This window comes from Monodon monoceros, unplaced genomic scaffold (genome assembly GCF_005190385.1).
Source record: "Monodon monoceros isolate NGI ecotype Baffin Bay Population unplaced genomic scaffold, NGI_Narwhal_1 Super_Scaffold_16, whole genome shotgun sequence".
Lineage (NCBI taxonomy): Eukaryota > Metazoa > Chordata > Mammalia > Artiodactyla > Monodontidae > Monodon > Monodon monoceros.
Genome location: NW_021703772.1, coordinates 107,324,166 through 107,341,472, shown reverse-complemented (window position 1 = coordinate 107,341,472; position 17,307 = coordinate 107,324,166).

The window sequence follows — 17,307 nt, the reverse complement described above, 5'->3', positions numbered from 1 at the left end:
GTCAGGACACACAGTTCTGAGGGCATTACCCTACTGTGACCCCCTTTGCCTGACAAAGCAATAAAGCTATCCTTTCTTACTTCACCCAAAACCCTTTCTCTGAGATTTAATTTGGTGTTGGGGTACAGAGGCCCGGTTTGGCTTCAATAGTAATGAGTAAAAGGTGTGCCATTTAGGTTCTAGAAACCAGAGGCACAACTTCAGGTTTGAGAGGAACTTGTGGAGGTCATGTGAATAATTTTAGTGATCAGATCTGTAGAGGAGGTTGTGACTGGCATTGTGGAGTCTGTTACGGATGTATCCTTTTGTGAGGAGTTGTGACATGCAAAAATCCATGGGAAGAAGAGTTGCCAGGATATCCGGGAGGGAACCCAATCAAGGCATGTCAGGGACAGAGAAAAGAAATGAGTATGCTGGATAGGTAAACGTGAGGGTGAAGGGAATCTGTGACAGCTGCCCTGAGGTGTCTAAAGAGTTGTCCCATAACAGGGAGCTTATCTCATTCTATCTTACGGTAAAGCATATAACCAGGATGGATGGGTAGATGTTTAGGGAAGCATATATTTGCTAACAAGAAAGAAAATCCTCATAGTCAGAATGGTCCAACAGTGGGGCAGCTGCCTCCTGAAGGATGAGTTCCCCATCACCAAAGAGATGTAGCAGAGGCTGAGCGACCACCACATCAGCATGTGGCAGAAGGGGCCCAGCTGGACTCTGAGGTCCTTCCCATCTGTGAAACAGTGGTTTGTCAATATTTCTCAGTTCAGTTCTTTTTGGACTTAAATAAAAACTTACTTCCTAGAAGCCTGAAAAAACTCAGGTGTAGCATTGAGAAATATGAAAGTGCTTTCTAAAGGCTCCTCTGATTTCTCTTTGAAATGCTAAAATATGTGGTAAACTTCTTGGCTTTGGAACTCGCAGCTATTCAATTCCTTCTACAGGTGACAAAAATCATCCAGTCTGGAGCAAAGATGTGTGAAAATAGATTAGGCAGTGTGTGAAAACACTTCCCATCAGCCACTTGGCGGCTTTTTTTTTTTTTGGAAATGTTAATGTCAGTGCTACAAAGCTGTTACCTTGGAATTCACACCTATTCAATTCCACATCCACGTAAATAAACATCCCCTGTGAACACAGAAGTGTGAAGCCAAACTGAGGAAAACTGTGAAAATTCTGCTCTCAATCCATCCTAAGGAGGAAGGAAAATAAAGTTGTCTTCCTTCTTCATCCAGTATCATTTATTTGTGAAAATTTTGAGCTTGAAGGGCTGCAGAGGAAATAACTAACTAGCATTAGCTGAGCACCTACTACAAGCCAGGGTCATGTTGGGGGTATTTATATTTAAATATCCCCACAACCCTGTATTTTAAGTTTTATTAGGCCTGCAAAAATGTAAACAAACAGAAACCTCAATTAAATAGAGTTGTGAGACTAGAAGGGGAGCTCTCACATCCCGTGACAATAGCAGAGTCCAACAGGAAGAAGAAAGTCTTCCCTTCCTTACTGGGCAAGGAGTCAGCCAATGAAAAGCCATGGACTCCTTATTTACTATAGCTCTCTCAACTTCTTTATCCTCTCTATAAAATCATTCTCCTTCCCTTGCCATGTGGGGACTTGCATATGGCACACCATGTTTGCAGACCCGAATTGAAATTCTCTGCTGATCTCGAATAAACCCATCTTTGCAGAAGAAATATCTGGCAGTCTATTTGTTTCAGGTCAACATTTTGGTGGTCTGTATGGGCACCAGAGTAAACTCCCAGTGGCTCTAGGACTGGTGAACACACAGGTGCAGTACCCACAATTTAGCCTATTGATGCTCACTGATTTTCTCCCTGACCCTGAATTTTGAAGGTACATCTTTCTTCTGGATCCCAGTTCATGCCCTCTTTATATTTGAAACTCTCCAGGCTCACAGGGGATCTATTTTAAGGTGATTAAAGGATAAGGTGTTGGTCTTTATGCGAGTACTCATTTCGTACTTCGATCAATTTTGAGAACATACTGTTTCAGTTGAAGCTGGCTGAGATGCTTTCAGATCATTCCTTTGGGAACAATGGCTACTTCACTGAAACTGTCCTGGTTTTTCAGCCTTTGGCCCATTCCTTTGGAATAGGGGCTGTTCTATGGAAACTGGCTGAAAAGTCTTTGGCCTGGCACATCTGGGACCAAGCTGTTTCCTTACAACTGGCTGATATTATCTTGCAGGCTGTTTGAGGTTCAAGCTGTTTGTATTGAGTTATTTGAAAATTGTACTTTTATTCTAGGAAAAAACCGCTGAGAAATGGGATTCCAGTTATCTAAATATTTTGAGTCCTCTCCCTAACCCCAACAGGGACTCTGGCTGATTTTAGGTTTAAAAATTGTGGTCCTTCCTCATTCACATTTCTAATTAAATAGACTCACCTAACCAAAGGCAATTTAGAATATCAATGGCCATTATGGGGAAATTTTGAAATCCCCAAACTTGATTTTCTTGAAACTGAATTGGACTACGATAGCTCAAAAATTTCTATAACTGAGTGGAATGCTATTTTATTTGTTATTTTGAGGTTTCCCAATGTTATCAGGGGTCTAAAATTGCATCTTTGAAAAATAATATTTTAATACTAACTGAGGCAAACAAGCACTTAAGAAAAGATAAAATGGGTCCTGAAGCCTCAGGCCCTTCCTCTTTGGCTTCTTTGTCTCAGGCTCCACCTCTGGTCCCATCTTGCCTCTCTCCCTCAGCTCCTCTTGGTCAGATTCTGCCTCTGGCACCATTATCATTCTTCCTTTCTATGCCATCTACGATTCCTCTATACCTGTAGTTCCCCCATACTAACTATCTTGCCTAACTTCCCTTTTTCTCTGAAACTCTCCCTGCTCCCTTTTCCTCCAAACTTAGCAGGATCTGCCTCTTTAAAATTAAGCCTTCTAAGGATCCAGAGGCTAAACCTTTAATTTCTTATATTCCCTGGACTAAAGCTGAATTTTGAGACTTAGTCAAAAATTTTTCCAAAGTAACCAAAGATCCTCATAGATTTGCTGATGAATTTAATAGAGTCATTCAAACTTATCAGCCTGTTTCTCTGACTTATATCAGATAGTTTATATGCTTGTTGTGGAAGGCCCTGCCCAGCATTGGATGAAAATTGCTGATTGGGAAAATCTTAAAGGGTCTCTAGAATTAAAACCAGGAGAACCACCTGCTAACTTACATGATCAGGCTTGGACAATCGCTAGGTCACTTCATCGAGCAATTCCTAGGGCTTTTCCAAAGCCTCTTTTTTTTTCCATAGTTATTTATTTAATTTATTTATTTTTGGCTGCATTTGGTCTTCGTTGTTGCATGTGGGCTTTCTCTAGTTGCGGCAAGCGGGGGCTACTCTTCTTTGCAGTGCATGGGCTTCTCGTTGCAGTGGCTTCTCTTGTTGCAGAGCATGGGCTCTAGGCATGCGGGCTTCAGTAGTTGTGGCATTGCATGTGGGCTCAGTGCTTGTGGCTCACGGGCTCTAGAACGCGGGCTCAGTAGTTGCGGAGCATGGGCTTAGTTGCTCTGCAGCATGTGGGCTCTTCCCAGACCAGGGATCGAACTCATGTCCCCTGCATTGGCAGGTGGATTCCTAACCACTGTGCCACCAGGGAAGTCCTCCCAAGCCTCTTTTTTTTAAAAAGAGATTTCCATTTTTATTTTTAATTAATTAATTAATTAATTAATTAATGGCTGTGTTGGTTCTTCGTTGTTGTGTGTGGGCTTCTCATTGTGGTGGCCTCTCCTGCTGTGGAGCACAGGCTCCAGGCACGCGGGCTTCAGCAGCCGTGGCTCGAACGCTCTAGAGCTCAGGCTCAGCAGCTGTGGCACACAGGCCCAGCTTCTCCACGGCATGTGGGAATCTTCCCGGACCAGGGCCCGAACCCGTGTCCCCTGCATTGGCAGGCAGACTCTCAACCACTGCGCCACCAGGGAAGCCCCAAAGCCTCTTGATTCAAACAAAATTCAGTCTCGCACACAAAAATCTGATGATTCTGTTCATGACTCTTACTATTGACTTCAGATGGATTTTAAAGAAAATTGGTCTTCCTTCAGATGTTGATTCCATCAGGTATCTTTTAACTCTGTGTTTATTAATGGGCTGAACTGGGACTTTTCCCTTCTAGGAAAAAGGACCAGAATGGAATGGGAAACTATGTTCACTCCAGATTTAGTTAATCTGGCATGGCAAACCAGCTCTCTTGTACTCTAGATGAGTCACCTAAAAGGAAGACCGACAACATTCTTAATCTTCAACTCTAGCAAATGAAAGACCCCAAATGAGACCAAAACCCTCTTAGTTTCTGATATTATTGCAAAGAGCCAGAACATTAGAAAAGAGATTGTTATGAATGTAAGCACTTTAGGTGCCTTCAGTACTTTAACCAGCCTTTTCAACATCCTCGCAATTCTCAATGATGGAGCTCCAAGGATGGGGCTCTTCCCAATTGTCCCTCTTAATCAGCTTGGGAAATGTTTCTCCACATTAGGGATAAATATCTTCCAGTCCTAACTGATACCTGGGCCACACTCTTGGTGCTCAATCCCAATACTATAAAACAGCCACTGTCTCAGAGTACTAAAACCGTTCAACTAGTGGGGATCTTTAATGAACTTCAAGAGGTTCCTCTCTCTGAACCTACTCCCTTTTGTTTAGGCCCTTTGAGAGATAGACATTCTTTTCTCCTTAGTTCCTCTGCCTCTATCTATTTCTTAGGTGGAGGCTTCCTAGAGAAGCATCATGCCAAAATTTCTTTCTCCCCAAAGGGGGAAATAATTCTAGATATTAACAAGTAGTCATCGAAGTAACCAATCAGGTGAATTAAATGACTCTTTGACATCTTTTATTTCTTCTGTCTCTGATGGTACTAGAGCTGATTCTGGAAACACTGATCATTTGTCCCTATTGATACAGCTACCACTTTCCCTATGGGCTAAATCTCCAACTGACATTCATAAATTTCACAGCTCACCTCCCATCAAGATTCTAATAGATCCTTTAAAACCTCTTTCCAGAATCCTTTCTAGGCATAAAGCCCTTAAAGAAGATTGCAAGGCTCAGGCCTCATTATCCCTTGTACCAGTCCCTGTAACACTACTGTCTTTTACTGGTGAGAAAACTTAAGGTCTGAGGGTGGAGGTTTGTCCAGGACCTCCGTACAATAAACAACATCGTTATCTCTCAACACCCTGTTGCTCCTAACCCTCATATGTTACCAACATCCATTCCCAATGGAAGTAAGTTCTTTACTGTAATTGATTTATTCAGCGCATTCTTTAGTATTCCAGTTGATGAAGCTATCCAATACCTTTTCGCCTTCACTTGGGAAGAAAAACAGTTCACCTGAGCAGCAATGCCTCAAGGTTTTACTGAGAGTCCTGCTTATTTCTCACAATACTGAAGGCTGATCCAGATGATATAAAGTTCCCTAGAGGTTCTACTTTGTTGCAGTATGTGGATGATTTGCTTCTTTGTTCTCCTTCTCAAGCCTCTTCACAGGAAGACAACATCCCCTTGCTAATACTTTTAGCCTTAAAGGGGCATAGGGTTGCCAAAGAAAAATTGCAGTTTGCCCAAACCCAGGTTTGATATTTAAGGCATCTGATATCAGATAGGGCTACACGAAGATCCAGATAAACTTAGGATATCCTAAATTTCCCCAAACCCAAAACTAAGTGTCAACTGTGAGGTTTTTCTCAAACTAGTTGATTATTGCAGAAATTGGACTCCAAAATTCTCTCTTATAGCCAAACCTCTATATGTTTTAATCAACAATAACAACACCAGTCCAATTTTGTGGGAAAAACCGTTATGACCCAGCCTTCCAGACCTTAAAGGCAAGTTTGATGAACTCACTTGCCCTTGGGCATCCCAATTAGCAGCTTCCCTTTTCCCTTTTTTTGTGGAAAAGGAAGGGAACTCATCCCAAAATATATGGAGCACCATTGACCCACAGGGTATTATAGCCAGCACGAGAATGCCCCCCTTGTCTTGAGCCATTTTAGCCACTGCTGTTCTGGCTAAGGCCACTAAGAAAATCATAGGATTCCTTTAACCACTTTTGTTCCTCATGCAGTAGAAGCTCTCCTGGATTTCTCATCAAGCTTAACATTAATCAATCAACCACCTCACCTTCTGTGAAGTCATTTTGTTAATTGCCCCTCATATAGCTCTTTTACACTGTAATAACCTGAACCCTGCTATTCTCCTCCCTTCTGTCACTGATGAAGTCCCTCATGACTGCTTAATGTTGGTGGATCACCTCCTGTCTCCTTGTGAGGATCTACAGGAAGCTTCTCTGGGTGACACTGATTTCTCATGGTTGACTGTTGGTTCTTATTTAAAAGGCGACAATGGCAAATTTTGTGCCGGGCATGCTATTGCAACTACAATACTTTTGAATTGTTGAGGCAGAATTTTTACCATGGCTACTTTGGCCCAACAGGCTGAATTTTATGCTCTAACACAGGCTTGTACTTTACTCAAGGAGAAAACTGCCAATAGTTATACTGATAGCAGATATGTTTTTGGAGTGGCTCATGATTTTGGAATGTTGTGGAAGCAACATGGCCTTCTTACTTCTAGCAGAAGTAAACTTAAAAATGGCCCCTCTGTTCAGGAATCATTGGATACGATACTTTTACCTGCTGCTTTAACTATTATTAAGATTCCAGGGCATTCTAAACTTGACTCTCTGAAAGCTAAGGAAAAACACCTTGCTGACATTTCCTCGGGATGCAATCCTTAAAGGGACCAACAGCAGCATAACCTCTGTCATGGTCCAAAGTGGTATTTCCCTAAATGATAACTTAGCAAAACTGGCTGGAGGACAGGAATAAAGATTCAGACATAGAGAATGGACTTGACACGGGGAGAGGAAGGGTAAGCTGGGACGAAGTGAGAGAGTGACATGGACATATATACACTACCAAATGTAAAATAGATAGCTAGTGGGAAGCAGCCACATAGCACAGGGAGATCAGCTCGGTGCTTTGTGACCACCTAGAGGGGTGGGATAGGGAGGGTGGGAGGGAGGGAGATGCAAGAGGGAGGGGATATGGGGATATATGTATATGTATAGCTGATTCACTTTGTTATAAAGCAGAAAATAACACAACATTGTAAAGCAATTCTACTCCAAGAAAGATGTTAAAAGAAAAAAGAAAGAAAAACTAGCTGGAGAAGTCTAACAATTGGCCTCAGAAAAAGAAAACAAGATGGGAAATTCAACAATTGTTGGCTTGATAAAAAGAGAAGGCTCTGGTTTGGACCAAATAACTACCCAGTCCCACCTGAGACTCTAAAATTTCCACTCCTCACCACTGTACATGCATTAAACCATTTGTCTAATGACAAAATGATATCTCTCATGAATCGATATTGGTGGGGAAATATTAACAAGGCTGCAGAAAGTACCTACTTCACTTGCCCACTTGTTTGAGGTATAACCCAGGGAAGCTTGTTCATCCTGCTTCTGGACATTTTAAATTGCCTAGTGGACAATTTGAGGTCTAGCAAATGGATTTCATACAACTTCTTCTGTCTAATGGATATAAATATGCTATCATCATGGTCTGTATGTTTTCACATTGGGATGAAGCCTTTCCTTGCAGACAGGCTACTGCTTCTTCTGTGGCTAAAGTCCTTTTGGAAAACATTATCCTCCTCTCAAACTTCACAGTGATTGAGGAACTCATTTACTGGCCAGGTGCTTTGAAAAGTCTGTGCTGTTTGGCTTGTTTTACTGCACTTTCACTGTGCTTACCACCTTCAATCCTCTGGTTTAGTTGAGTGCACTAATAGCATTATTAAGACTCAGTTAGTAAAATTTGTAGTGGCCCTCCAAATACCTTGACCAAAAACACTGCAATTGGTCCTTTGAAATCTCAGCTCCACCCCTTTTGGAACTCATAATCTCTCACCCTTTGAGATGATCACAGGATGTCCAATTCACTTGGCTCCTTCTCTTTTGTCCCACAACTGATAAAAAAAGAGAATCCAATTTTGCAAAGGTCTAATTGCTTCTACTAAAAATAACCATGTTTTGGTAGACCAATCTTTTCACAGTGTGCTCTCAAAAGACAAAAACCTTAAGCATCATATCTTGCAATCTGAAGATTTTGTGTATTGGAAAAAGACATCTCCAGAAGAACTCTCTTCAACCTTGCTGGAAAGGCTCCCATCAGATACTGCTAATCAACCCTTGTACCACCAAACTCCAAGGCATAGACTCTTGGATTCACTTGACACACACAAGGAAATCACCAAACCCTTACTGGACCTGCACATCATCTGGTGGCCTGAAAGTAAGGACTCCCTGGAATTGAAGCAGATAGCATCTGGTGAGACAGCTTTCCCAGGATATCTGGACCAGGACTGTTACAAGTTTGTCAACAGCCTTTAAAACTGATATAATGCTTCTGATGATAACCAATGTCTGTGATCTTAAATATATATGGACTTTAGATTAGAAGTGCCTGAGAGTTCTCCCTCCTAGCCCTCCATGTTACTTGAGTATGACCTCAATAGGTTTTTAATCTGTGTGCTGTGAGACACAACACCCAGTAAAAAAAGTTTTTTTTTTGGTCCATTGAGGGACAAAAATGTCCTGAACCTGGAAAATCTGACTCTTGATCAGCAACATTTTCAGAGGTAGATCTTGATCAAAGGGGAAAATGTAAACAATTAGCAAACAGAAACGTCTTAATAGAGTTGGGAGACCAGAGGGTGTGCTTTCACACCCTCTGATAATAACAAAGCACAACAGGAAGAAGAAAGACTCCTTTCCTGGCAAGGGCTCAGCCAATGAAAACCATGGACTGTTTGTTTGCCCTAGTCTTCCCAACTTCCTTTTCCCTTCTATAAAATTGTTCTCCTTCCCTTGCCATATGGAAACTTGCACATGGCTCACCACAGTTGCAGACCCCAAATTGCAATTCCCTGCTGATCCTGAATAAACCCATCTTTCCTGGAGAAATATCTGGTCGTCTACTTGTTTTAGGTCAACAGACACATTTTGCAATGTGTAAGTCACAGTTGACTTAGGTAAAATAATTTCCTTCAAAGGCACAGAGCTTATAAGTAGTACAGCAGGGATGTTGACATAAAAAACTGAACATTAGTTGCCTCAAGTCTCAGAGACCTTTCATATTTATTAGGGAAGTAATGGTAGCTGTTGTAACAAAAAGTCCCAAATCTCAATGGCTTAGTACCTAAAACAGTATTAATTGCTCAACTCTGAGCAACAAGTCTGTGGTTGTTGGGTGGTTGCTGAATAATCTGCTCCATGCGGTCCTTCAAGGGCTGTTTTCCTTCTATTTCATGCTGCTACCACCTTCAAAATGTGGCCACCAATGTCACCCCAGAAGGAAAGAGAATAAAGTGGAGATTTATAGGGGCCAGGCTAGAGGTGGTGCACATCACTTCTACCCTCATTCCCTTCATATTAGTTCAGTCATATGGCTCCAGACTAATTCCCAGGGGGCTCAGAAATATAGTTAAACTGTGTTCCCAAGGGAAAAATAAGATTTTTGGGAACACATATATGGTGAATTGTTTCATTATTTATGCTCAATAAGACACTGTGTTGCAAGTATAGCAGGCACTTTAATATGTATTTTCAGACTCAATATATGAATGGAAGAATGCATGAATGAATGATGACTCAACCCCACAGTTACAACAAGCTAGTTATAAAATCCCCAGAAAATCAAAGCTGGATTCATTGGAGCCATTAAAGTTAATGTTGGTTTATTTAAATCAGAGTGAAAGTGTGAATTAATGAGAGTAGAGGGTTGGGAACAGTAATTGGCATATAGTAACTTATATGTGTTAGCTGTTATAATGACTCACCAATGGGTTTCCCCTGGTGGTCTTCAGTGAGACACCTCCAATCTCCACTGGCTCTGGTCTGTTCTTTCTGTTCCTCCTTTATCAAATTCTGGAGTCTTTAGTAATAATTGGTATTTTCTCAGTGGAGAGGAGGTGCTCCCTTAAACATTTGGGAAGCTCTGAATCAGTGATGATATTCTTAGTCAGTCAGAAAGAGATCCTGGCTTTTTAATTGATGTTTAGCAAATTTGCAAGTAGAGATCCATTGACATGCTTATTTATGTCACTCTTCGAGGCCATGAAAATTAATAAATTTTGCTAACAATGGGACAACTTACTAAGTGATGAAATTTTTTTTTTCTACAAAATTCTCTGTGGTTTAAGGGGGAAGCCATTTTATCTTCAGAAGCACTTGTTCTTACTAGGCTGTGTCCTCATTGTGGGATGTCTTACTTACCAGTCCCTCTATTTAGCAAATTATCCCTTTCTCTTGGTGTTGATGTTTTCCAGCCAGGACAAAGGGATATGAGTTTAGGGGTCTTGGGAAAAAGGGCTGAAATGCAATTAGCTTTCCTGTGGAGATTGCATGATGAATGTGAAGCAGGGTCTGAGATGCAGAAATAGAGAAAGAACCTGAGAGAATGAGGTTTCATGGAGGGGGTCACATTTGAAATAGGAATGATGGTCATTCCTGTCAGAGGGACTCTGCTATGTGGGCACAGTGTATCCAGCAATGAGGTCTGGGTTGGAAGAAACAGGAGATACCTCTTGGTCAGAGAGATCATCTGATGGCCTTGTCAAGGAGTTTGGACTTGGCTCTGTGGACAGTGGGAACCACTGAAGGTGTTTGAGCAGTAGAGTGAATGACCAGAGCTATGCCCTGAGAAGCATAATCTAGCAGTTTGAGGAACCTGGATTTGAGCAAAACAGTGATGCGAGTGTGGCAGTGGTCCAGTGAGACAATGGGAAGTTGCACTAGTTGGCACAGTAGGTGGAATGAGACCAAGAAGCTAAATGCCAGACCCAGGACCAGCTCTTTCTCTGCAGCATACCACACAACCCCACCCCCAAAGACTCAGTGTAGGGCAGTGGTTCTCAGCCTTGAGTGTGTACCTGAACCAGCTGGAGGGCTGTTAAACTCAGATTTCTGGGTCCTACTCCAGAGTTTCTGATTCAGAAGATCTGGGGTCAGGGCTGAGAGCTTATATTTATATCAGGTTCCCAGGGAATGCTGGGTTGTTGGTCTGGGGCACAATTTGAGAACCACTGGGAAACAGATCAGCTTTGCTGAGAACCTGAATAGTCTCACAGAGATGCAGTACCAAGCTCAGTTCTTTGCACACATGCACATTTGTCTACTCAGGTATGGTCACATGGCAAAGTGCCCTGAATGGAAGCCTGTAGCTCCTAAAATGTTGTCCCATTCCTCTGGGTCTCCCAGGCTTTTCAATTCAGTCTCCACAAAAAGGTAACTGACCTGTCTTTGGATTGGCTTAGAAGCAGTAGGTAGCAGAGCCTCTGAGATGGGGACATGGCAAGGGGCTGAAGAAATAGTGACTGCACAGGGAGAGAGGTTGTTAATGGGGAAAAATGGTGGTATTAAGGACTGATTTTGCTGATTTGTTACAAGCTCCTAAGATTCAGGCCCTGTGGAGTGATGGGTGGGGTGAGGTGGAGGTGGAGGGGAGTAGGGAGGAATGAGGAAAAAGAATGGATTCAGCAAGAAGAGGAAACCAAGAAGAAGGGGAGCATGAGGATGAAGAAAGGAAAAGGAGAAAGTCAGAGAGAGATGAAAGGGAAAGAGAAAGCTGAGGTCTTGACTGGCTGTAGCCTTGTTCACACCAAGTTTGAATTTTCAAATTCTAGTGTCACTTCTCTCCATAACCACAACACTATTAAAACAAGGGTGGCTACTATTTCTTGCTATGTGCTGGGGACTTTATATCTTTTCTTCATCAAAATCTTATACAACCCTGCAAGGTAGGTTTTATTGCCTGCATTTTAATGATGGGGAAACTGAAGCTCAGAGAGGTTAAACTCTGGATTACCTGCTCCCCGCCCTGTGCACTTTCCCTCCTGTCTCACCCTCACTTGCAGGACACTAGGTCCAGAGGGAGGGTGAGGATTGCCAAGCAGCACCACGGACAGCAGCTCTGAGCCGTGAGGTAGAGTGAGAGGTAGTTGCCTGGAAGTGGTGGGCAAGACAAGCTAATGCAGAGCTACTTGTTCATACCACACCTGGTTTGGTCAGGATTAGAGTCCTTCAGTTCAGAGCCTGGAGTTGACAGCCTTGATCACTCAGCCATGCCCTCCTTACCACTCAGCTGTTTTTGTTGTTGTAGTTTTTTTAATTTTATAGTTTAGTATCATTTCTGTCTCAGCAGAGGACCCCACTTCTCGTTTCACAAGCTGTAGGCTCCCATGATATCCTTCATCTCTACCTACAAAAGAATGTTTCTTGGGCTCTTCCTTTTTATTTTTTTTTAATTTAAATTGAAGCATAGTTGATTTACAATGTTGTGTTAGTTTCAGGTGTACAGGAAAGTGATTCGGTTATACATATATCTATATATTCTTTTCCATTATGGTTTATTACAGGATATTAAATCTAGTTCCCTGTGCTATACAACAGGACCTTGTTGTTTATCTATATTTTTTGGGGTTCTTTCTAACCTGCCTTTCTATTAACTGTTGCTATTTCCTGAGGCCCCGTCCTCTGCTGAGATGGACATGAAGATGCATTGCCCAGATCTTCCTTCAGGAAAGGATTTGTTGCCCAAACTTCTGAGTGCTTTTGGCATAAAGTCTTCAGCTGTCTTCAGGGATTCCCTCAGCCACAGGGTCACCTTGGCTGGGGTAGCAAGCAGCCAGTGGCTGAACGAGGCAGAGGTGTCAGGGTTCACCTGTGAGTGCTCCACAGTGTTGGCTGCATGACTGCCTGACATCTCCCCTGCCCACTCCTGCTTTCATTCCCTTCTTTCCACGAATGTGGATTCCAAAAGCAACCCCCTGGTGAACATCCTGCCCAGACTCCATCTCAGAGTTGGCTTCCTGGGGAACCCAAACTGCGATGTCCATCAATTACTTGGACCTCCCTCACTCCTTTTTCTCAATCCTGTTTATTTTAGAGAATCTGAACACAAGTGCAATCTTGTTTTCCTGCCATTTGTCTTACCTCCTCTGATGACACTTATATTTTATTTTTTCTGCTATTAGGAAAAGGTGCTGGCAAGTCTCTTGGGTAGTTTCTGAGAGATGGTAACACAAAGCCAGTCCTTTTGCTTCTAGGGTGTTATCTGACAGATTTTTTTACATGTGTGAGATGACATCGGAGCATGGTGATTGCCAGAACACAGTTGGAAATAGCAAAGCAAGGGATACAGGCTGAACGTTCACCAAAAGGGACATGTCTACACAAACCATATTAATACATGATCACAGCACACCTCTAAAAAGAATGAGAATGCTCTCTCCTTCTGATTTGAAGTGATCTCCAATATATATTGTTAAACAAAAAAGTCAAGGTACAGACCAGAGTGTGCAGTCTACTGTCGTTTATGTGAGAATATGTTTAAGTATATGCTGTGTAGCTAGAAAATGCATCTAGGCCTATGAACAAGAAACTGACAACTGGCTACCTGTGGGGCAGAGAGCTGGGAAACCTGGAGGACAGTGGTGGGAAGGAAGATTTTTTCATGGTTTCCTCTTTGTATTATGTGGAATTTGAATTACGTGGACTTTGTACTATGTGGTTTATCAGCTTGTTCAAGAAATAAGTTTAACACAGCCATAATAAGCCATAGAGGCAATTATACTTCTTTTTGGAGAATGGCAGGGAATGAATGCTTCTAGTTGCTTGGGGCTGCTAGGAGGGATGCTGGCATGCATTTTGTGGATGGCGGATATCTGAGTGAGCTCTGACACAGTGGAGCTTTGGAGGAGAATGGCTGGGAGAGTAGGTGAGGGGTCTAGACCCAGATCTGCTGGGACTGAACTTGGCATGGAAGCAAGGGGTTGTCAGGTGCACGCCCCTCCCTCAGAGGATCATGCTGACCTAGACACACAGCTTTGTTGTCATGCAGCTGCTATGCTAGATCAACAGCCCAGAACTGAGTCTTCCCAGTGTACCTCAGGGGGGCCAGTCCTCTCTGCAGCAGACCCTGCCCGCAGGGATCCTCCTGCCTTGCCCAGGAAGTGCACTGTCTCCCTTTTGGTCTGAGTGAGCCATTGGGGCTCCTGGATGATTGAGGAAGTGTGGGCGAAGGTGGCCAAGGGTGTGAAACTGGACCTCTTGCTGATTTGGCTGTTAGTGGTTTGGGACAACATGTACACACATCATGCCCGTGGCTGCCAGAGCTGTATTTGTAACCAGAACCCTCTCTTCTGAGCTTTATAGTCTACATCCAGTTGTGTCTATGATGCCTTTGTGTGGACACCTCACAGAAGCCACGTCATCAACGTGCCCTGAACTAAACTTATCCTCTCCCCACTTCACCCTCCCCCATCACCTCAGCTCACAGTCTGTCTTGGTAACGGCCAGAAACCGAAGTGTCATTCCTGACACCTTTTTCCATCACCAATCCTATATTTTTCTAAACTGCAAGTCACACCTCTGCCCTGAACTATTCTGGAGCTGTATTGCCTGTGGGACAAATTCCAAGCCCCTTAGCATGTTTTGCAAGTCCCTGCGGCCTGGCCTCACCTGTCTCTCTCACCCCATCTCCAACACCTGCCCCTCCATGCTTCCCTTCACTTCTTCTGTTTTTTTTCTTTAAACCTTTATTTTTTCTATCTTTTTAAAAATTAATTTTTATTGGAGTATAGCTGTTTTACAATGTTGTGTTACTTTCTGAGGTACAGCAAAGTGAATCAGCTATATGTACCCGTATATCCCCTCTTTTTGAAATTTCCTTCCCATTTAGGTCACCACAGAGCACTGAGTAGAGTTCCCTGTGCTATACAGTAGTTTCTCGTCAGTTATCTATTTTATACATAGTAGTGTAAATATGTCAATCCCTATCTGCCAGTTCATCCCACCCCTCCTTCTTCCCCAGTATCCTTATGCCTGTTTTCTATGTCTGCTTGAGTTCGCATCCACTCCCAACCTGGGCGGCTCCGGCTTGCCTTTAAACACTCAGCTCAGGGGCCACACCTCTGTGGGTCCTTCCCGACTTCCATTCTGGGGTTTGTGCCCCCTATCACGTGCCCCTACAGGGCGCCCTGCCACATGCCTCTGCATAGCACTGGTCACTCCGTGGGTCATTGTCAGCTTGCCACCCCTGGGAAGCTCTGGAGTGCAGGACGCGCGGTTGGGTCATCTCTGAGCCTTCAGAGCCCAACACTGTGCTGGACACCAGATGGGACTCAGCCAATGTCAAATGAATGAAGCACGTGACCCCTAACATCCCAGGCTGTTGGGGAGGAGCCCAAGACCACGCAGCTGGCTGGTGATGAGCCTGAGTTAGACCCTCCCTCATGAGAGCCCAGGGCTCTGCACCCTGCAGGGTGGGCCTTGCTGTTGACTCACAGTTCACGAGGAAGAGGAAATACCCAGTAAAAGTACTTTATCAGGTTGCTATGGTCTATTTTTTTCCATTTCAAGTGGCTTTCTCTGAATTTCCCAAGCTTCAACTGCTATGAAATTGAGGAAGAAAGTAATACGAATTTACTGGGGTCCTTACCTTGAGACAGTTTCTTCTCTCGACTTCACATTAAAAATAACAAACCTCTAGTGTGGGGACCTAGAAGCCCATTTCCTGGCATGATAAATCCCATCATATTTCTGGGACTGATTTCACCACTAATTAAGGATGTATTACAGCTGCCCTGTTCCCACCCACCTCTCTCGTACTGACAGGACTGGCCCTGGGAGAAAGCAAGTGAGAAACTGTCTAAAAATAAAGCAGATCTGCAAGCCCGTCATCAAGAAAGTTGTAGGTTTCCCTTTGGACTTGAGTGGGACAGAAGGAATGCAGAGGCAGAAGCTTCTGAGGGATGCAGAGGGGAGTAGAGCTCCCGCGACTGTCCTTCTCCAAAGCCATCTGGCTTCTCCACTTGACTCCAGGCTCCTATCTTCAAGGGTCACAGGCCCGAGCCCAAAAGGGAAGAGACAATCTGAAGAGATACCACACCTCTGCTGTTTCCTCCACCTCATCAGCTAAGGCCACATCTCCTCATGGGTGGGGAGGGTCCCAACCAGCCTATGGTAATTGATGTCAGGGTAGAGGTTCTGTCTTAGTTTGGGATGCCATCATAAAATACTATAGCCTGAGTAGTTTAAACAACAGAAATTTATTTCTCACAGTTCTGGAGGCTGGAAGTCTGAGATCAGGGTGCCAATACTGTCAGGTTCTGATGAAGGCTTTCTTCCTGGCTTGTGGATGGTTGCTTTCTTACTGTGTCCTTACGTGGCAAAGACAGAAAGGGAGAGAGTGAGTAAGGCCTCTGGTGTCTCTTATAAGGGCACTAAACCCTCATAAGGTCCCACCCTGATGTGAAATAAAATTCACATTTTATGGCAAGACAAGAAAAATCTAAACATAAAATATTTTTGTCTGTTGGCCTCCTCTCGCCCCCACTACTGTGCATTGTGTATCTGCATTTTGCATCGACCAAGTGTCCTCCATCGACAAAAATACCTGCTCAACCGTAAAGAGCAGCATTCTCTTAGCATCAACAGGACAACTCCTTAAAAGATAACATTCCTTCTTGATCTTGTAAGAGGCCATGATGACACTTAGATCTGGATTGTGTAAACTGTCAATAATGAGTCATTTAATGTACAGCCCTCTGTCTCAAAAAACTAATATAACTGACTTCTAAAGGGTGGAACAGTATCCAGGGTGTATACAGTATAAAAAGCCTAAGGGGTTTCCCTGGTGGCGCAGTGGTTGAGAGTCCGCCTGCCGATGCAGGGGACACGGGTTCGTGCCCCGGTCCGGGAAGATCCCACGTGCCGCGGAGCGGCTGGGCCCATGAGCCATGGCCGCTGAGCCTGCGTGTCCAGAGCCTGTGCTCCGCAACGGGAGAGGCCACAACAGTGAGAGGCCCGCATACTGCAAAAACAAAACAAAACAAAACAAACAAACAAAAAAAAGCGTAAGGTTTGTGCTCTTCCTTGTATGGAAATCACACCTTGATTAAAACAAAAACGTGAGAAAAAAGTCTTAAGTTACATTCCAAATACAAATAATTCATTACCGGAATGTCTTGTAGACTTTGGAAGATCTCTGGGTGTCCAAAAGCCAAATGTGTATCTTAGGTTTCGCTGATGCTGAGCGGTCTTATTCCTGACAAAAGGCAATTATTTGCTCATAATCACAATGTTTAGTGATGAGGAAGCAATACCTTAAGCATTTCACACCCTAACATATGATTTTGGCTACATTACTGGTTCTGGTATGTTTTAGGAAATGGGGTTTGGGTTGACATGTAACACATAATGTCCAGTTTAAGTCTCATG